Raw genomic sequence first — 22,321 nt, 5'->3', positions numbered from 1 at the left:
AATGTGTAGTGTTTAAAGAAACCTTAAGAGAAAACTAAACTATGTTAGGCCCTTGGCATGAAAGGGTGTGCATCCAAAGAATGTTCCTAACAAAGCAAAATTTCTAAAACACTACAGTACTGAAGACGTAACAGACCCCCTAGCTATGTTACATACAATGACCATTACTGGAAAAGCAGCAGGAGCAAAGCAAGGTAAGGGAGCCATCCACCCTGTTAGCTGGTGTCAGCAAGGAAGCTGATTTGTGTGTGAATAAGAAATACAGGCTGTTTCACACAGACAGGAGCACTGGTAAGCCAAACATCTGGGGTGCTTTTACCTTCGGTGATGATAAAAACAAATAACATGGTTCACCAAGGAATGGCAGGGAACTTACAACCCCAGAGCTTCTCTGGAAGTCTGGTAATTGCCTTTGGTCACCTGCAGAGACTGCTGGGATCCGTGGAGCTACAGACAGGGTAATCAAATGAGAAAGGCACATCACAGCTTTGGGCACACACCCAAACTTTCACAATGTTCCTAGGTAAATTAGAGCAAAAATGCACACTTCTGGGCTAAAGGCTGGTGAACTGTTTTGCACTGAGAATTGCTCTCCCAGAGAGGAGTCCAACCCTTGGAAACAAAGCGTATAATTAAAATGCTTAAACAACCATTACAATAGAGGTGTGAACATGCTCCTATAATTATACAGCTGTTTGTTCATTAAAGAAGAAATTTAATGCAATTATAATATTTACAATTCTGCACATTAAAAAAAAAAAAAAGAGAGAGAGAGAAAAATAGAGTTTTAGCAAAAAAAAGCAGACTGTGCTGTCTCCTCGCCAAATTGACCTTTAGATATCAAGGCTTACAGAAAACTTTTACAAGGGGCAATCTACTCAGCAAGTTACCGGATTTTTCCTTGTTTGAATGATGTAATTCAGAGTTAAGAACAGAGCCGATGACTGAAGGGTCCCTGATAACCTTTAAGATAACAGATTTGTCCCAGCCATACAATTCAAACAAAGACTAGAGGGTAAAGGAGCCTAAGACAGTGTCCTGTGAAAGGGGAACTGGAGACACACCAGCCTGCTGTGTCTGAGCCCTTTTCCAGACCAGCACACAGCTGAGTGCAATGGAGGATGAGTGCTGCTCAAGCTCTCACTCTTTTACCTGCTCCCCAAAGGCTGGCACCCTGAAATCAAAGAACTTTTCTCCTCTCTTCCCATGAAAACATGAGCAGAACAGCCCCCAGGACTGTGCACTACCAGGAGGTTAGACCAAGAGTGCAAAGTACACGTACAGAAAGGCGCATGGACTAGAGCAGACAAAAACGATACAAACTGTGAGTAGCAGAGAATAGAGAGGCACTGCAAGAGTGCTCCCCTCTTGAATGCAGCTGCAATTTTGCTGAAGGCACAGCAGTTGGAGTAGGATAGCCTAGCCACTCGTTCATACAAGATTCGACCTCGCTACAATCTATTTTACAGAGTGTTAAGCTACAAGATTTTGTAGAGGTGGAGTAGGGAAGGGTTTCCACACAGGACAGAGACTATCTGATGTTTATGCTCATCATGGTTATTAGCTCAATTTGAGGATAAGAAACATAACCATGATCTACTAGTGATGCAGACATCAAATGCTGCTCAGTGTCATCACCAGTGTGAGAACTAAGCAGAGTGACGAGTTGATCCTGCACAGCTGGGAAAATTCCTTCTGTCAGGGAAGGAGAGAAGATAATGAAGACTCAGGCAGGGTTAACATAGCTGATTAGAGGGGTTTAGGTTTAATGCCTAACACCAGTTTTGAAGCAGATGGCTGAACCATGCTGTAATTTACCAAGCTGGCTTAAAGGCAAGAGAGGAAAAGGGGCTTCTTGGGTGCTTCTCCTTCTTTTCGCACAGTGAAAAATAGCCGGACTAGCACTCAATCTTGCTCAGTTTCTTGATATCAGACATCATCTAGGAGGTGCAAATAATGAGAAAGTATGCTTAGATAGAGAACATATTAAATGTAATTGGCAGAGGTGAAGAGACAGAGAAATGTGACTAAGTCATCAGTACTAGCCACCAGTCCTTTTTTTTAAGGGTGTGGATTGGTATAAACTAAACAATTAGCTAGAAACTGTAGGGCAAAATAAGGAAAAGCTGGGGCAGCTATGGTGTTTAACTTCGTTCTAATAGTAGTTACTAATGGAAAAGTGAAATTAATTGCACAATGAAGGTTGTATTTGACTTAGATGAAGTGGGTGTAACTAAAGTGTCTCTAGTACATCATTCAGACCTGAGCATATAGCAACAGGAAATCAATTAATCTCCACCAACATTTGTTCTTTCTAGTGTGAAATGGTTTTAATTAACTTATTGTGAGTGGTCAGTCACTGCTCACTCTGGAAGAACCTCACAGACTTAATGAAGCACCATTCTTTCTAAATTTGTGTTGGAAAAGTGACAATGACAAATTTTGAAGCTGAATCACTTGGCATATGTGATCAATTAATGGAATACCTTCCTCATCCCAATTATTTAACTCCTGTCTGGTTATTTTTCCCAATTAGGCAGTAATCTTGTGGCTTAGGCTATGAGTCTAGAAGCAAGCATACCATTGTCACTTGACAAAATGCAATTTGTACACAGGAGAATTGCTTTAGCAGAGGTCATAGCCATCTAATATTCATTTGGTACTTTCTATAGTCATTGAAGAGTTTGAAATGAATAAAAAATATGCAGAGCTCAGGGCAGGTCATTCACTGAAGACAAAATGGGATAGCAGATTGCTGTCGCGTTAAGGGGTGTAGCTGATTAACCGTTACGGGCCCGGTCAGATTCAGGTTACTGAACCAGTCGGACATTCACCAAAAACACATTAACCGTCTGGGGGTCCGTTCAGACATTCACCAAAAACGCATTAACCATCTGGGGGTCCGTTCGGACATTCACCAAAAATGCATTAACCGCCTGGGGGTCTGGTTAGATTCAGAACACTGAACTATCACGGATAACCACCCTCACCCTCGTTGCACTCAATGAGAGTTATCACAATGCAATCAAGTATGGTTTATTACAGCAACAGATAATCAGGTTCTTTTGGATTGCCGGCGATAGTGACTGTCTGCAAAAGCAAGTAAGTATGCATAAAATACACAGGTGTTATGGGTGTTATAGGTGTTACAGATGTTATAGATGTTGTAGGTGTTTACAGATGTTATAGATGTTATAGATGTTACAGGTGTTACAGGTGCGCAGCTTAGAAATAAACGCGTTAAAAGGATCAAAGACTCTATAGAGGTTTATAAGCAAGTATTCAGATCTCACCCAAAGGCGTCCCAATGGGGGGGGAAGAGAGGCTCAGCCCGTCGACTGATCCCAAGAGTCAGGAGGTCCTAAGGATGTTGTCCTCGGGATGGTATCTCCCCTGATGGTGGTATCTTCCCTAACATCCCCTTTCTCTTGGGCCAATTTATATTATTTTCTATCTTTTAGGTGGAGCTTGAGTGGCTCTAGTCAAGCATATCTTAGTTATGATTGGTGTAAAGTTTTCCCGTCTCCGTTTAAAGTAATAGGCTCCGAGGAATTCAGAGCGCATGCTCAGTGAGGGGTGGTCGCACCTTGGAGGCGGGTAGCTTTTGGGATGGAGGTGTGTTTTGGTATTATAATGATATTATAATGAGCAAAAAGTACACTAGGGTACAGCATTTGTCAAAACATGACAGGTCTTTGGCTTAGGGTGGCAAAAAGTGCAGCTTTGTGCACAAGAACAATCGAGGTCCCATCTGATTACAGAGCCTAGCCGTGGTGTCTCCACTCCACTCTAGGCTCCGTGCTGTTCCTTAGAGCTAGCACACCAAGTTTCCCCAGCGCGATAGCATCTAAGGCTGGGAGCCTAGGGAACGCTCAGATAAAGCAGTTATGCCCTACCCTGAAAGCCTCTTCAATGCTGTACCTTTTCCTTAAAAATGTGAATGTTAGTTTTATTTTCCTAGTTACTTCAGGCATTTACACCACATAATCCACCCCGTGACTATAGTCACTCAAGCTTCACGACAGTTGGAATATGTCGGGGATATCACATACATTCTCGGATTGAGGTTTATCGAGTGTGTGTTACAGGTGTAGAGATGCTAAGCGTTTCATCATAAACCAGAGTTTAACATACAAACTAATTGTCAGTATAAAACATAATACAGTGAGTATTAGCAGAACAATAACAGGGTGAAGCATCTTGTTGAAGATTCCCTTGGCAGCTGGCGACCATCCAAACAAAGTGTCCCACCAACGGTGTCTCTCATCTCTCTGCACTCTTTCCATCACTCGATGTCATGATGGACAGTAATCAGAGTCTTTTGTCCATTTTCTCGGACCTGTGTCATCCTAGAATTTTGGTAAAATTGCAAACACAAACATTAGAGTGATTACTGATATCTACCACTGCATTATCTATGACTATAGAATCACAATGAGTTCTCATGCAAACACAACCTTTCCCAATATATACAAGTACAGTTTCAAGGGTTTCATTAGGATGTATCTCAAAGTGGCAAATATTTTGCTCAGTGTCAAGACAAATGTCTTGGGATTCCAGCGTGTTACTTTCACAGATGAAACCTTTTTGTTCACGCACAATACATGCATTTACATCAATTGTTTGCCACTTTCCTCCCTTTTGATGGGCCCATACTTTATGCTCTTTAGGATAAAGTATGGTTCCATTATGATTGAGTACTAATGCAATGATTGGATATACATTGTATACGGTGGCATTACTTACAGTAAGTATAAAGGCAACAATTTTATAATTTTCTGCATAATGGGTAAAGTTGACTAATTGCCACTATGCTTGAAATTCTTTTTCAAATTCTGAAGCATTATCCCAAATCAATTTTTGAATTTCAGTAGGCAAAGTTCCTCCTTCTCCCTCTCTAATTATAGCTGCTGCTACAGATTGTATCCATAACTGTGCTTGGATACAGCTCAAGGCAAGGGAGGTATTACCTTGGGCTTTTCCAAGGGCATTTACAATTAATTGATGATCATTTTCCTCAATTTGTTCCCAATGGGGTAAAATATCTGATAGAAGCCATTGATTTGCTCCTAAAGCCAATAAAGTTGATTTTATTGGTTGTTCCAGTTTCCTTAGGTCATCTGTAGTAGCAGTTATTCTACTTATTAAAACCTCAGCATCAATGCTATTTAATATACCTAATCCTGTCCCTAATAACCCAGTTGCATCCCGTGGCATGCACTGAGATTGTTTTAGAGAACGTCCATGTAACCATGCTAACCAGCCGGTGTAGGCAGTTCTCAGAAAGGTAGTACATTTTGGGTTAATTTCAGAGATATTAATGTGTAGCGCTAGCTCTACCCTTTTTAGGGACCAACTAGGGTTAAAGAGAATTTGTTGTTGCCCCACATTCTTAATTATGTAAGGACCTGTATTGAAGATGGAGGGAGTTAGACCAATGGGGGGCTGAGTCGGTTCATTTTCAAGTATCTGTGGAGGCAGAGGCTTCTTATCCTTTGTAGTCGATGATGTTTCTGTATTAACCATGAATTCAAATAATATTTCTGTGCCTCTGTAACCCCAAAGACAGTACACAATTATAGGTTTAGTGAAAGTAAAATTGTACCAGCAATCAAAATTTGGTTCAGTTATTGTGGAAACTGTCTTAATTTCAGTCAGCCGATTATAAGTGGATCGGTTAGTTATTCGACAACCAATTTGTATTATCTGGCCAGATGTGGCTTGAAGTTCAGCCATTCTTAGAGAATCATTCCAACTCCATTCATCTTTTGAAAATATTTTGTTTCCATGTAGAACTAAAGTAGAGAGATTTAGGTCCTTTTTGTTTTGAGATGTTCCAGTGACTGTGCTATACTGTGACAATACATGGTTAGATGCCATGGTGAAACACCTCAGCTCCATGCACAGCCACAGTAGCTAAGTTTCCTTTAAGGTCTGTAATTGCATCAAGGTCAGGGTAAAGCATGGCATTATTAATCCAAACTGTTGATTCGTCATCTTCCAGCTGTCCATATACAGTTTGCTCAGGGTTCCTGTGAACACAAAAGAAAATAAAATATGCTCGGTTGTATTCAACCGGCAGGGTTAGAAAGAGGGTGAAATAGCAATCTTTGATTTCCCATGCATAGAAATATTTGGGAGTAGTTAGCACTATTACTACTGTTAGATACACAGAGGGCTTTCACTATCTCTGCCATGTTTGGAACTGCGGCAGTCAAAGGTATAGTGTTAGCATTCAACTGTCTGTAATCCACTGTAAAATGCCATTGCCTGGTTGGTTCCTTTACTGGCCACACTGGTGAATTATAAGGTGAATGGGTCCTTTTAATAATGCCTCTTTTTTCCAATTCTGTTACCACCCCGTCAATCCCCGTAAATAATGCTGCTGACAACAGATATTGCCGATCATTAATGATTTTAGCAGGGGATAAGGGTATGGATGTTTGTAACAGGCTCAGTCTCACGGTGCCTGAATCCCTTTGATGTGTCGCGAAACTCCACACAGTTCCATCAGGGAGTTTCCACATGCAACCATGCAGTATGTCAAATCCTAAAATATTAGTATATGCAGCACCAACTAATACTTCTATTCTGGTTAATTTTTGTTCCTCTGGCAACCAGAGTGAAATTTTTGCAGTGGGGCATTGTTTTTCCACACCACTGATTCCCGTGAATTTAACCCTGCGTTGACCAGGTGTTATGCTCAGGGTTTGTGCTGTCTCATGTGTAATTACTGACATTTGGGTCCTGGTATCAATAAGAAAATTTACCAATATTTTTGGGGGTTCGACAGGAATGGCAATTATAGGGTCAGAGTGTTCATTAGAGAGCCATTGAATTGCTAATACCCGCTGAGCAGGGTGGCTCACTGCCCTCCCCGGGGACAAGAGTTTTTTTGCCGACACCACAACTCACCTCGTTCCCTATTAGGTTTCAACCTCTCTTTGAATTTGGGATATCTGGGATTTTTAGTGTGGATTTGGCAGACTCGCCGAGAGTGGTTTTGGGATTTAACACTGGATGAATTAATCCAGCCTATTTGGCATCCGTATTTATCTATGTCTTGTACCAATTCACTCCAGGTGGGAATAGGGGAGTTAGGATTTCGCCTGCAACCACTATCATCATCCCTACAAGCAGCTAGTATGTGATCTTGGGTGTTTTCTACAAACATCTTAAGACAATCAGGGAGTCCACGGATGAGAGGGGTTAATTGAACCGGGTCAATAGGAGCTAACATTGGGGAATTCCTTAATTTATCTCTTTCATATATTGCCTGAATGCAGGCTGCTTTCTGTACTGCTACAGCCAAGTCAGCTCCTGGTGTGGTGGTTAAAAATACTCCAGGTCTCCAAAAGCCTCCTACTTCTTCCTTACACAACATCATTCGATCTCCTCCTTTAAGAGAAACTCGACACACATACTCAACTTCTGATTCCCCTGACCGCCTTGAGAACTTCTCCTGTATTTTAACCAACTCTGCTGGTGACAACGGAATCGTTTGCACAGTAGTACGGATTTCATCATTATCATCAACAGCAGTCTCAGTCTTAACCAAAGGTCTCAAGGAAATTGATTGAGGTTCAGAATCAGAAATCTCTTCAACACCATCATCACTGTCAGACCAGAAATCACTGTCCCAGCTTTCAGGTTCTACACTATGCAGCACTCCACGAATCTGCTTGACCGGAGCGAAAGGCTGTACTTTATTTAACAGATGACTAACCCTCTCCAGCAATTGTTTAAGATGATTATTCTCACTCACAAGTTTATCATTTTCAGTCACAAGTTTGTCATTCTCAATGGAAAGTTTATTATTTTCATCCAAAAGTTTATCCACTCTGATTCCTAATGTTTTTCCTGTCTCCCTTTCAAAGGCCAATGATGACTTCAACACCTCATTCACTGATTTCAAAGCTGTATGTTCCGCATCAGAGATCAGTTTGGGAGCAGGAGTTTCCTTAGCTTTTTGCCGAGCACAAGACAAACAGGCTCCTAACACAGCACAAATTGCACCTTTACCCTTTCTTTGACCAATCTTTCGTGAAGCCTGACAATGCTCAATGCACTCTACCACTTTCTCCTCATCTTTCCAAAACTTTTGGGAAAACTCCTTCCCTGCCTGGGAAGGGGCACATTTGTATTTTTGCAGACGTTTATCCATAGCAATCCTGCCGACTACGCCAATTTTACTGTCGCGTTAAGGGGTGTAGCTGATTAACCGTTACGGGCCCGGTCAGATTCAGGTTACTGAACCAGTCGGACATTCACCAAAAACACATTAACCGTCTGGGGGTCCGTTCAGACATTCACCAAAAACGCATTAACCATCTGGGGGTCCGTTCGGACATTCACCAAAAATGCATTAACCGCCTGGGGGTCTGGTTAGATTCAGAACACTGAACTATCACGGATAACCACCCTCACCCTCGTTGCACTCAATGAGAGTTATCACAATGCAATCAAGTATGGTTTATTACAGCAACAGATAATCAGGTTCTTTTGGATTGCCGGCGATAGTGACTGTCTGCAAAAGCAAGTAAGTATGCATAAAATACACAGGTGTTATGGGTGTTATAGGTGTTACAGATGTTATAGATGTTGTAGGTGTTTACAGATGTTATAGATGTTATAGATGTTACAGGTGTTACAGGTGCGCAGCTTAGAAATAAACGCGTTAAAAGGATCAAAGACTCTATAGAGGTTTATAAGCAAGTATTCAGATCTCACCCAAAGGCGTCCCAATGGGGGGGGAAGAGAGGCTCAGCCCGTCGACTGATCCCAAGAGTCAGGAGGTCCTAAGGATGTTGTCCTCGGGATGGTATCTCCCCTGATGGTGGTATCTTCCCTAACATCCCCTTTCTCTTGGGCCAATTTATATTATTTTCTATCTTTTAGGTGGAGCTTGAGTGGCTCTAGTCAAGCATATCTTAGTTATGATTGGTGTAAAGTTTTCCCGTCTCCGTTTAAAGTAATAGGCTCCGAGGAATTCAGAGCGCATGCTCAGTGAGGGGTGGTCGCACCTTGGAGGCGGGTAGCTTTTGGGATGGAGGTGTGTTTTGGTATTATAATGATATTATAATGAGCAAAAAGTACACTAGGGTACAGCATTTGTCAAAACATGACAGGTCTTTGGCTTAGGGTGGCAAAAAGTGCAGCTTTGTGCACAAGAACAATCGAGGTCCCATCTGATTACAGAGCCTAGCCGTGGTGTCTCCACTCCACTCTATGCTCCGTGCTGTTCCTTAGAGCTAGCACACCAAGTTTCCCCAGCGCGATAGCATCTAAGGCTGGGAGCCTAGGGAACGCTCAGATAAAGCAGTTATGCCCTACCCTGAAAGCCTCTTCAATGCTGTACCTTTTCCTTAAAAATGTGAATGTTAGTTTTATTTTCCTAGTTACTTCAGGCATTTACACCACAGATTGCCCAGTGTTATTCCTCTTAGCTCAATAGAGAAGCTGTGCACTGGGTATGTGATGGGTGTCCCTGTCAGCTGAAAAAAAAAACACTTTTTTTTTTTTTCCAGGCAGAAGCCAGCATATGGAAAGGAAAACTGAAGTGAAGTGCATGGAGTCTCAGTTAAAAAAACGACAAACAAACAAAAAACACACACAGAAAAAAAGCAAGTAAACAAACAAAACCAAAAAATTAAAAACCCTGAAATGCCACAGCCATGGGGCCAGGTCTGTTGGACACTATTTGAAGCTTCATACTAACATGAGCAATTGCAGCCATAGACCACCTGGGCAAAGAGCGAAGCTGCTCCTGACTGCACTTGTTTTCTCTGGCATCACTTTTCTCAAGTATTTCCAAATACCACTGAGTTTTGTGGTCTCATACAGATATGACTTTGGTACCTAAATAGAAGACAAGTCCAGCTCTGGCTTGTTGCACCACAGCCCACAACAAAATGGCTGTGGAAGAGACCTGCGGGGAAGGAAGAGAAGGTAAGCTTGTCCTCTTAATTTTGCAATGATAAGATGCCAGTAAAGCCTCAGTGCTCTACTAGGCAATGGAGCTGCCGAACACACCAGAGCTAGCAGCTGCTTGACAGACTTGCCCTGGGACATATGGGCATGACATCAGTAAGTTAGTGAGCAGAGAAGAGGGGATTACTTTGGAACACCTGTTCCACACTAATACCTTTCCATTTTACTAGTACTCATTGCTTTTGGTTGCATCACCTGCAGGAGTTGCCTTGTTTCCACCTGAGCCAAAGCCTCACCACAGTGAAAAATGATAGGACTCTAATTTAAAACACGTAAACCATTTCACCAAAGCTGGCATAAACAGAGTGATGATGACACACACAGATTAGAAAGAGAGCCCAAGCAGTTGGGTGCCAGGCTGTTCTCTAGCAGGAGTCATGGATATTGTCATAGTTGGGCAGCTCTGTCTGAACCCTCCTGGAGCACTAGGCAGAGATTACTCACAAGTGCTAATTGGAGGCCACAGTTACAACAGCTAAAGCCTGGGGATTCAGAAGTTAGGTGGCTTTTCTGAGCGGGAGCTCAGATAATCACCACCATGATGTTGACACTAGGAGTGCCACAGAGCCTTCCCAGCTCAGGGAGAGGCAGGTATGCCTGGAGCTTTTTTGTGCCTTTCTAGTGATACCTCTCTCTCTCCTTCAGAAAAATGTAATAGTCCAAGCCTGAACTGACAAGGTCCTTCAGCCTTATCTTCCATGAGTTATTACTGTTTGGGACGTCTGTGCCAGGAGAACATAATCCTGGATAATTCAGCCCCAAACAGTTAAAAGCTGTTCCCTAGCTCCCAGACGGCCTTCCCTCAAGGTAAGCTGATATTTCCAAGTATTTATGGTTACAGAACCAAAGAAAATGATCTGGGTTCTTCATGCAAGAGGAAGCTATCAGAAGAGATAGGAAAAGCTGTAGCAATACAGAACAAAATGCATTAACCTTTCCAAGAGAGAACTTAGCACTGGCAAAATCACAAATATCACAAATGTAGGAATATTTTTATGAAAAATTAATGCTGTGGTTTTCTGTAGCGACTTGTTCTGAGGATGATATCTGTACGTGATGCAAAGTTAAAGACCTTATCCTGTTGATTCATACAAGCAACAGGAAGGATAGTAAGTAGTTAAACACCTTATAAAGATAACATGGGAAGAAAATGTAGACTTTTTTTTTTTTTTTAAAGCTTGCCTAAAGGTTAATTATAATATAATTATAAAGCGAGTTGTTTTTTTTTTGTTTGTTTGTTTGTTGTTTTTTTTTTTTTTTGTGTGCATAAATAAAAAGATATTTAGTGACAAACACTAAGTATTAGTACTGTGGACATAATATGGGGATAGGGAAGGAGCAAAGCAGAGCTTCGATTCTCAGCAGATTTTATTACTGTGGGACACAGGGAGTGCTGGAGAAGACAAGGGGTGGGAGAAGGTCATGGGTGCTCAGGTGGCAGAAGCTGAGGCTGAGGCTGCCATCCCGGGGGGGTTCCTAGTTCTGAGGCCCCATGCCCCTCTCCCAGTCTGTGCCCTGGCACCCTGGGCTCAGCAGCGAGGTGGGAAGTTGAGCTCAGCACCTACAAGTTGCTCTGCCAGCGGGGTCGAGGGCACAGTGGCACAGGAGCACAGGGCAGCTGGGCTGTTTCCCCGGAGGGCTCGTGATGGTGAATGGAGCCCAGTCCCAGCAAGGCGTGGTGCTGCTATGGTGAGCACACACTGAAAATTATGGGACATCTATTCACCTTTGTCACATCTCAGATTTCCTTCTTCTCATAAAAAAAAAATTCTATTTGCCATTGCTTATTTGCATGTTCATTTAAAAGTTTTAATAAAATGACTAAGAATGACTTTCATCCATTTCGGTAGCTGCCATATTTCATCTTCAAATGCAACGTTCTTGTATAGTAACAACTGCAAATTCTGTAATATTCTCACATCTCTATTTTCTACAGATGTATACAACCAAGGAGGATAGGGGGCAGGAAAGCATCACTGCTCTCTGACCTGAAGCTGACATTACCCTTACCATGGTGCTGCCAGGTTTGTTGTCCCATAGTTTGTGCCGGCTACGGCCTCCTGGATCATCTGCTCAGAGCATGGCTCACAGCCTTCTGCTCCTGGACACGTAACCTGTGCTTCTCACACGTCTTTCTCTGTACATGCCCTTACTGCAACTATCTGTGCAAATTCTTTGTGGCCATAATTATATTCTCAGTTTCTCTCTTTAAGCTGCCTTTGACAAGTCATTTATATTTTGCCGGCTTTCATGAGCTTTTATAGAAAAAGAAAGTTGGCAGGCAATTCTCTGCTATCCTACATGTCTCTTGTTGTCTGTCTGATGATTGATTTCCAGTGGGAGTAAGTTTTGATATTTGAAAAGATACAGACTATTATTCTTGAACATTTAAGTTGTGTAATGGAAGTATCTGTCTGACAAACCCAGAAGGGTATCTGTGCAGAGTTCAAAGGCTTAAGGAAATTCTGGATCATGTATAAACCATTGTCCAATGCCTCGTTTCTCACATCAGACAGATAACGGAGAGAAGACAACAGAAGAGTATAGCCAAGGTAAGGAAAAAAGGGGTAAAAATTGAATATTTCAAAAAAAGTTAGGAGAAATACTGAATTCTGTAAGACTGAAAAATACAACAGAAATTTGGGTGAAAAGGACCGATCCTGACCTATATAACCAGGCAAGATCCCTACTGACAGAGAGTAAAAATGATGCTTCTGATCTGCAACTGGCATCAAAACGTTGGGCAAACAGAATTGGTTGAATACCACTGAAAAGTGGGTAAAAAGAAATCACACAAAAACCAGTGGAGTCTGGGAACTCACCTTGGACATGTTGGCATCTGAGTTTGTACACAGCCTGGGCTCAAGCTGAGGTTCGGGGATGGACAAACCAAGCTACTGGACATTGGTGATTAACTTAGGGACAGAGCTCTGCCACGAGAAATGTTAAGCATGGAGCTGCTCATTGTCAGCAGAAATCAGATTGCAGGAGCATACTCCGAGGTGCACTGCTGGAATCCTTGACTCTAGCTCAGGAGCTCTGTGCCCAGGTCTTGCACATGGAAGCTTGTTTTTCCTGAAAAACACACAAAGGTTACTGCCTTGGTCATGGAAGCCTCCCTCCAAAACCTCATAACCTGAGTCAAGTAAGCAGTTGGGCTAATATAATGCTCACTTTATGAAATATATATGGTTGAGGGTAAAGCACAAGGGATGATTTGAGTTTATGCTGTACCCTCCCTAAACAGCAAAATGTGTCTGGGTTCTTGAGTGGTGTCTCCCTTTTGGAGCCACGTGGACATTTTCTCTCTCATTGAGCTGAAGAAAGGACAACATCCTTGTCTCAAATGTGTGGCAAAGTACTACTCATACATGCAGGGAGACATCATTACAGACAGGTAAACTGTGCTTCCCCTGTGCAAAATTAATCATGAAGTCTTGTTTTCACTTGTGATACTGGTGCTCTGTGCAGTGTTGTCACTGTGGTGGCAAAGCAGTAAGTGGGACTGTAACTGTGCATGAGGGACCTAGGCAGTGGTGCCCTGAAACAGGAGACAAGCAGCGATACTAGAAATTACCTTGTTTTGTGTTTTTGAGGGAGAGATGGACAGCATGTGCTTTCCTCCTGAAGTACTGTTCCCAGTCTGTACCTGTTACTGTTTCTTGTGCAGCAAGGTCTGCCTTCCCCCTTTTGTGAGGTATTAGGGCACTGTGACAAATTTCAGAAGCAGTCTGCAATCACAGCCATTCTCCTATCCACGCCTTACTGTAAAAAAGTTGTCCCATCACAGCCTAACAAAGTTGTTGGCTGATGCGCATTCATCTTGCCTGCTCGTGCTAGCGATGTCCCAGGAAAGGAGCGGCAGGTCACATCTGCTCTGCCTCTTGCCGTGTGCGGGGCACTGCTGGCTCCTGCCTTCCCTGGGCAGCACCTGCTGCAGGCAAGGCGCGGGGCAGGCACAGCACCCGCACGCTGCCGGCATGGCCTCTGTCTGTGGGTACTGCCAGGCACGGGCACAGGCAGTGCTCATCGGGAGGGCAAAGCCTTGCTTCTGGGTGCAGCTCGGTTCTCCTTGTTGTGAGACTTGCAGGCAGAAAACCCCATGCCAGGTTCTGGAGGCTGATGTTTCCTGTCACAGCACTCACAGCTGTTGCATGCTGTACTAGGAAAAAAGTTAGGGTGATGTCCAAGAAAATGCAAATTTTACCATTGCTCCTGGCAGGATGGCAAATAGTTTTTCACCATTGCTACTTCTGCTCGCGTTTTCTCCTCCCAGCTGTTTGTTTCACATCCTCTTTCCCAGCCTCTGACGCACAGCTCTGCCCATCCATCCCACCCAGACCAGGTGAGGATGAGCATCCCATGCTCGCTACAAATATATATAAATATATATTTTAGTTGAAAATAATGTGTTTAATTAAAATATATACAAAATGTATGTATTATGCAGTTCATATCTATTTGATACTTGTTATAATTTACACCAAGAAAACTGATTTTTCAGTCAATCTAGTATTTATCTACAAAAGCAAGCAGGAGTTTTTCTGAAAATGAGTCAGACAGAAAAGCGTTTCCTAGAAATGCAGCTCAGCCCCACTCCTGCCTTGCAGCACTTGGCCTCGCAGTCGTGCCCATGCAAATAGAGCAGTGAACACGTCTGCTGCTACTCCCATCAGCCCACAGCTGTCTTGAGATGGAGGAGGGCGAGCAGGACTGGCTCCTGCAGCAAGGTGCCGCGTGCTGGGGGCACAGGGTGTGCACATCTCTCCTGGGGAACTGGCACCAAAAGTCCAGAGCCAGGCCACCACGTGCACCTTGCAAACAGCACAAGGCTGTGTGTCGTGGGCTTCAGCTACCAAGAGATTTTCCAGTTTTTCTGTGGGAAGATGACTTTGATCCCTGCAACAGGAGCTCAGTAACTAAATGATTTCCTCGCTTGTACTACTGTTGTTTGCCTAAGGGCAGTCTTTGGGCTGTATGTTGTGCTATAAATGCATGGGGATGGATCTCCATTTCTGCTGCAGGTTCAGGCCCGCCCATGTCCACCCTGACCTGTAGGCGTGGGTGCTTTACAGAGGCTGTCAGCTCTTCCAGGCATGGGTTTCTGCAGCTCAGTATGACAGGGTGGGCTGCCTGATCCTGGAAATGGTGTGGTGGGCACGGCTGGGAAGACCTCTGGCCTTGCACATGGTGTGAAAGGTACAGTGTTGCCATGAGCAGATGAACTGTTCTTGTTTCATGCTTCAAGGGACCCTGTGACTGAGCATTAAATTATAATGAACTAGATATTAGCTGTCTTGGGAAATCACTCTGTAATTTGTTTGGAGATGTAAATAGCACATACAAACCTCACAAACAGCATATTAAGCAATTAGAAGATAAGAGGCTTTTTGGGTTCCCATCTGTATCAATTCAGTGAAAAAAAAACCTGGTGTAACCAAGGGTGAATCTATCTTGGGGCACTTTGTGAAAAAGGGGCCTCTCTTTCTGAACTTTGTATCATCATACCCAAGCATGTGTTTCCTTTGCTTAGCTGCTTAGAGCAGTGTATTATTTCTAGGGGCTATTACTCATCACTGCATGCTAGTACATCTCATCAAATAATTGAATTCATTAATTTTATTTATTTATTTATTTATTTTAAATTCTTTTTGCAAGAGTATTTGTCTACGGTAATATCAGAGTGAGCTGTTATTCACCTGCAAAGGGAGAGGTTTGTTTCTCTGGCACCAGACAGCTAGACAGGAATCTGTCAGTCCAACCAGGTGGCAGCATTACACTGCCTGTCCCAATTGTTCTCCCACATGAAGGTGCCAGGAGGGAAAGAGTCACCCAAGTAGGGATTTGTTGTACCTCATATACCTCCTGCTAGTTTTGTCCTTGCCAGAAGAGCACAGGACCCAAGCTGTGCCTGTATATCCTCTTGGCCAAGGCACTCTGCTCATGCTTGGGTACCTGGTGGCATTTAACCTGAGCCTGCGTCCTGCTGTGTGACAGTGTGGGCACTGCCCGCAGCCAGCTGTGCCTGCCTGTTCCCACCACAGCTGGGTGCCTGCTGGTGGGGATGGCCCAGCCTGTGGGGTTTGGTGCTCCCCAGGCACCCACTGAGGACCCCCCACCCCTTTGGACCTCATGTCCCTGCACTGGCCATCCCTGCTGAACCTGCACAGCCCACTCGCATGGGCAGCCAGCTCCTGTTGAAACTCATTTAAATGCCTGGCGCAGCGGGCTCATTTTCTCTTTTTAAAATGCTTACATTTTAAATGATTCTCAAATTTAACATATTGCTAAACCAAAGCTATTTGTTTTCAGCTCTACTTAAGCATATTAACTTTTTCTTCGTTCTAATACTGAGCAGAATTTGGGAGATGGTACCTCCGTTCTTAGCGCAGTGCCACTTAAGGCTGGGTCACCTCCAAGTACTTGGTGGGAGGTATTCTCCTCTTCCTGGTACCTGTGGTCAAAATATTTTATTACTTTTAAGTTTTCTCTCTTTGCTTTTATAGCCTGTGGGGTCCAAAATCCCCTGCTGATCTCATCACACTTGCTCCTCTTCAGCTACCTCTTACTGCTGGGGCTCTCCAGCACTGCAGTGTGTGCACTTGTCCATGGGTGTGTGGGGGTGCATGCATATGTAACGAAACAGAGGGATGATTTGCCAGCATTGCATGTTTGTTGAGATCAGCTGCCAACAACTAAAGAGGATCAGGGGAACTAATTATGCTCCAGTGTTGTAATTGTACAACAATTCAAAGTAATGGTATGAGAGTTGACTCCTAGTAATCATTCGTGACTCAGGAGTGGATGAGGTAAAACAGAGACTTTGAGAATGAGGCAGTGGCACAACTGCTAAAGCTCAGACAGGAGATCTGGGAAAATCATTATCACAGCAAGCTAGACGGGGAGCTGATCATCTCTGTTGCCATTGGTCTTTGTAAATATGGCATGTTGGGTCCAAAAATGCAATTTTAAATCATACCACCACTGTTGCTTTTGGAGGAGGATTTAGGTTTGAGGTTGTGCTTGCTGTGGCTCCATGTGGTTAACACACTCCCCTGTGGTTAATACACCACCCCTCTGTGGTTTTAACACTGTGATTTTCTAAGAGCAGTTTGCCTGGGGCAGGAGCAGTGGTGAACAGCCACCAGGGAGAGGGCAGCTCCTGCTGGAGCTGGGCCGTGGAAGGCAGGGGTATGGGGACATGTCCCCTACACCCTGCATCCCTGCCCCAGGGAGCTGCTCCCAGAGCCATGGCACCCTGCCATCGGCAGCATGCAGAGCGACTCTGCCCCCATGTACTTGGTATTTATAACTGTGCGAAAGAGCAAAATATGTCCAAATCAGAATGTGCATTTCCCTCTGTGTCTGGAAAAGAACAACATAAGATCTTTTCATGGAAATTAAGGCTTCATCCCTCAATTGCACCGATGCCTTAACTGCTCAGCATTTGTGCAGAGAAATGGCAAGAAATTGTGTGGAGTTGATAGCAAAGCTGACATGCCCATTAACACATTGCATGCTTAACGCAGACAAACATGCTCTGCGGTGGAGCAGCCTGGTAACCTGTGACAGGAAACTGGGGTGGGAGAAAAAAAAGAAAATCTGAGGAACAATTGCATTGTGCATCTATGGGCTTGGCAGAGTTGGGACGCTTCCTGGGTCAAGTTGTCTGCAAATTACACAGCACATGCTGTTATTTTTGTCTTATTGACAGCCTGAATAATGCAGCACTAGAGCCACAGGAAACTCTTTAGAAGGGTTCGTGCTGTGTTTAGGAAGCAGAAAATGCTTTTCTTTCCAGAATGACCTGAGATAGACTGTCCATCCATTTCTTCACAGCAGGGGGTCTCTGACTGAGGCTGGTGCCCTCACTTCTCTGTTTCTATTCCCACTTCCTCTCTGTCCCCCCCAGTCCCACCTCCACAGGGCAGGCAGCCCCATGGCTGCACCCATGTCCACGGCTGCTCCAGGCAGGTGGAGCTCTCTGGAAATCCCTGGGTGACAGCAGAGCCAAGAGGGCTGCTCTTACTGCTGCTGGCACCAGCTCTGGTTGCTTCTTGGGTTTGGTGATGTGCACTGCAGCCCTTGTGTTTTGCAGGGGCTCTCAATGCACCCTGGCCCCTCAGGTCCATATTTTTCACCAGTGCTGTTAAGGTGCAATCTCAAGCCTGGAAGGAATCACAGAAATGTTTTCTCGATCAGACAAGAAAACATTCTGTGTGCGATGTGCAGCTGCTCCTTGGAAACCAGGAGAGAGCTCTGCTTGGAGCACCTCCATCTGCACTTCTGAGGTTGCCTTATTCTGGGGCGGGGAGCTGAATTTTTTTGGAGGGAGAAAACTTGCTGCCAGATAACCGTTACTGACAGATTTTGAACCTTTACATTGGTTGAAGGGTCTGAAGCACCCCAGGGGAAGCCGGTGGGTGATGAGGTGGCTGCAGGCCACGGGAGCCCTGCGTAGCCCATTGGCTCCAGATGGACCAGCTCCCCTGCCGCTGAGCTTTCTGCTTGCACATCGCTGCTTCTGCACGGGGCAGGGATGGGACTGTGTGCTTCACCTGTGTGCCTGAGTGTGGTGGGGCTGGAGTGGAAAAGTGGCCTCATTTTTATTTTATTAAGGCACCTTCTGTCAAATGGAAAACTAAACAAGAGACATTTGGATAATGCCCTTGATAAAATGCTTTAACTTTTGGTTAGCCCTGAAGTGGTCAGGCAGTTGGACTTGAACTTTGTAGGCCCTTTCCAAATGAACTATTCTAATTCTGAAACAACAGTCTTTTGGCTCACCAGCATTAGTCTGCCATACAGGTACATTCCCTCATGGTGTGTCACTCTAGCTGCTATATGAAATACTAAGTACTGAAGAACATTGAAGTCTCCTCTCAGCAAGGCAGTTCTGTTCTCTCTCACTTCTCTCTTCTGCAGTAGCTTACTGTGTCCTTGCTTTTAAGAGGGAGAGTGACAGATCCACTATCCAATATTAACTCAAACATACAATGAAAATAAAAGTGTTTTCTTCCCTGGATTTCTGCAACACCAAATTCTCCTTGGGGCATATAAAATGCACACACAGTACTGCACATGCAGTGCTCAGCTACAGGCCTATGGGGCTTAAAGTCAACTTTGGCGAAAATCTAAATATCAAAACAAAATATTTTGTAATAAAAATATATATTAGAAAATGATAACCTCTTATAATATTCCTCTGAAAAAGTAAAACTTGAGTAGAAGTAGTAAGAAGAATGTTTCAAAACTGGACATCTGGATTGTTTCAAGTTCTACCTACTGACTTGCAAGGCAGCTGTGTGCCTTGCATAAATTCACATTGATAAGATTAAAAAACAAAAACAAAAACAAAACAAAACAAAAAAAAACGGGAGAAGATTGAGACGGTATCAGATTTCCATTTTAATTAGTCGTTTTGATCATTGCCATTTACAATGTAGATTGCAAAGGATTTTCTGATCTTCTTGATGAGAGGTTTTTAATCCCCAAGGCATTTTGTAGGGATGCTTGAGACAAATCAAACTGAACACGTTGATGGAGTTGTCCCTTAATTTGCTTAGAGCTCTTGCTGCTGTTGTGGTAACATCTTCTTGTGGGGTCTTACATGCCGTGTGTTGCAGGCAGCAGCCCTGTTGCAGTGCACCTAAGCTGAGCTGGAGTTCTGTGTGGGATTTGTGTTTCAAGGGTTGCATGAAGGCGCAGCTGGAGTGTCTGCCTTCCCTAACCTTGTTTCACGATGGCTCGAAACTCACATTCACAAATTATTTGCATCTCCAGGCACCGAAAATTCTTTAAAAATCTGTGGGGTTGGCAGCTTGTGGGGCTAACTGCTGAATGTGGCATTGTTACTCTGGTAATTACTATTTCATATATGCCATCATTAGATAGTATAGGGTACATAAAACTATTTTAAAATGTTATCTGTAAATCCTCAAAACATTAGTCTGCTTTTAAGGAGGTTCTATGGGTACATACATGTACGTTGGTCCAAGGGTATTTATCATTTACATAAGATTCTAAAAAAGGAGGACAAAGGAGTTGAGTGGACAGACTGTAAACCCGTGCACATCTCAGGCCAAGCAGCCAAGATACAGGAATCTGTGGAGAATGAACCACATAACAGGCGTTTCAAAGTGAATTGCACAAATACGACTTTATCTCCAAAACACAGACTGTAAACCCAGGATTTTCAGAGTCAGTTTTTGGAGGGAGGTATGGAACCCCCCTGCAGCACGGAAAATGACAACTGAGAAATCCATCCCACGCGCTTACCGGCTGCTGCGGGACCACCTTCACTGACCTCCGCACCCAGGCGGGCACAGCCGCGTTGCTGCGGGTGCTGCACCCCGACACGTGCCCTGCCTCAGGCCCTGCTTCCCCCACGGGGGCACCCCGCGGCACCCCCGAGGCCAGCGGCGCATTTTTGAATGCCTATTAAAATATTTTTTTAACGCTTGCTGTTGTGGGAAAAGTGGCACCGTGTGTGTCCGCTCGTGGCGACCACAAGTGCTTTCTGAACAGGCTGGGCTGCGGGGCCGGCTCCTTTTATCTACTAGACAGAGTAAAATAAACCAAATTAAACCAATTACAAAGACTTAGAGGCCTTTTAGTTCCAGTAGTGCTGACGACTGTCCCCTTATCTTTGCATAGAAAGGTTTTTGTAATGGTAATTAGGCGTTACCTTGCCATTGGGGTCCGCAACAAAAATGGTTTTCCTGCTGTTTTCAAACCTTCATCATCGTTCACTTCAGATTGCTTTGTCTGCGGCTGTGAAAATGGAAGGAAATTCACGTGATTCCTCTGATTTGTAGCCATCATTTCTACTTTCAAGCGACTTGTGCGACACCTCACAGCCAGCATGCATTTTCCTGGTGGTGTGAGAGGATTATGGCAATCACAGAGGTCTCTGCTACTCCTCTGCAGAGCAGCTAAGCGCAAGCTGGCACTGTGAGGTTTGTTTTCACAATGTAACGTGATGAAAGCTTGAATGATTTTCTTCCTTTTTGAGGACCTGCAACTTTAATTGTATGTGTTATAAATGAAGTCTCAACTCTGAATTTAGTAACATAAAAGAATATTTATAAAAGGCAAGTAAACAGCGCTGGGTGCGCGGGGAGTCTATGCTCTACCAACATGCACACGCACCTGTCGAACTTTCCAAATATATAGAGGACATTGCTGTTACATATTTACAAGAAACCCGAGTACGCCTATACATATGGATATCCTATTCCCGCTTCATATTATAATTCTCTTTGTGGTGGTCGTTGTGGGTGAAAGGCTGACGGTTTCCCCATCACCATTAGCAACCTTTTGTTCCAGACTGCAGGAGCGGCTTCGACTGTCTCCCTCTTCTTCTGCACATGCTCTGCCCACCACAAGGTTCCCGAAAGCAACAAAACGGGATTGCTTTTCCCGAGTTTCGTTAACCCTTGAAATCACACTAATAATATTAGTATCATATAACATTGAACAATAAATGTTAACAGTTCTAACCAGCAACCCCCCCAGCAACTTCCGTGCCTTAACAGAGGGGAAAACAAGCAACCCCAGACGGCAGGGCGTCGCCTCAATCACCCTTCTTTGTTTCCTCTAAACTCTTTACATTCCTGATGACCTCATGGTCAAGAGTCTGATGTTATCACCAACCACGAGGCTTTCCGACCCCCATTGCAGCATTCCCAAATCTCCCTCGTCTTTATTAATATCAACCATTTTTCTGACGCGAATTACCACTCCATATATAACATCTGGGTGCTTTTATTTCACTGCCCAGAGCTATCACTGAGGCTGGTAACTTATTACAGTTCCCAAAGCAGACCAGACGTTAATGTGGACAGCCATGAAATGAGACCAGGGGTGTATGAAGGTGATAATGCATCCTGCCTCCAGAGTTGTCCAGCACTGGAGACGGCAGGGCTGGAGGAAGGGCACGCTCCTGCTGCTGTGGAGGTTGCCCCCAGGGCCCAAGCTGGATCTGGCCTGGAAATCACAGGCTCTTCTGAGCAGTGGCTGTGTCGGAAGCCTGGGGCCTGCTCCTCAGCTGGGTGCTGCAGCTGCAGTGCCTGGCCACTCCTCACCTCCGGGCTTTAGCGCAGAACTCCCTGTGCTGTGGAGCCCTGCAGCACTGGAGAAGGGAGGGCAGGAGTGACCTGCAGGCATTGGTTTGCCCCATGGCATCATTTCTATTTTGGCCATGGGTGAGCCCTGCTCCTGCAGACTTGCAGCCTTTAGCTTGCTTTACCCTCACAACCATCCCTGCAAGCTGGCAGGAAGTTCAGACAAAGATGCCAAACCCAGAGTGGGGATGGAAATGCTGCCTGGC

The 22,321-nt window shown here is 44.3% G+C and overlaps 2 long non-coding RNA genes across 2 annotated transcripts; one reads left to right on the top strand and one right to left on the bottom strand.

Annotated features, from left to right (window-relative positions):
- Positions 1–5,777: 5,777 nt before the first annotated feature.
- LOC311437269 lies at positions 5,778–9,410 on the bottom strand. Its single transcript, XR_014693394.1, has 2 exons — positions 8,731–9,410; positions 5,778–6,032 (listed from the first exon to the last, which is right to left on the bottom strand). It is a non-coding gene; the product is annotated as an uncharacterized lncRNA (long non-coding RNA).
- An 897-nt stretch (positions 9,411–10,307) lies between these two features.
- LOC311437420 lies at positions 10,308–12,292 on the top strand. Its single transcript, XR_014693461.1, has 3 exons — positions 10,308–10,382; positions 10,636–10,797; positions 11,927–12,292. It is a non-coding gene; the product is annotated as an uncharacterized lncRNA (long non-coding RNA).
- The last annotated feature ends 10,029 nt before the right edge of the window (positions 12,293–22,321 follow it).

Source organism: Aythya ferina (assembly GCF_964211825.1).
Source record: "Aythya ferina genome assembly, chromosome: 5".
Classification (NCBI taxonomy): Eukaryota; Metazoa; Chordata; class Aves; order Anseriformes; family Anatidae; genus Aythya; species Aythya ferina.
The sequence above is the reverse complement of the archived record's forward strand: the minus strand, read 5'-3'. Positions and strand labels throughout refer to the sequence as shown.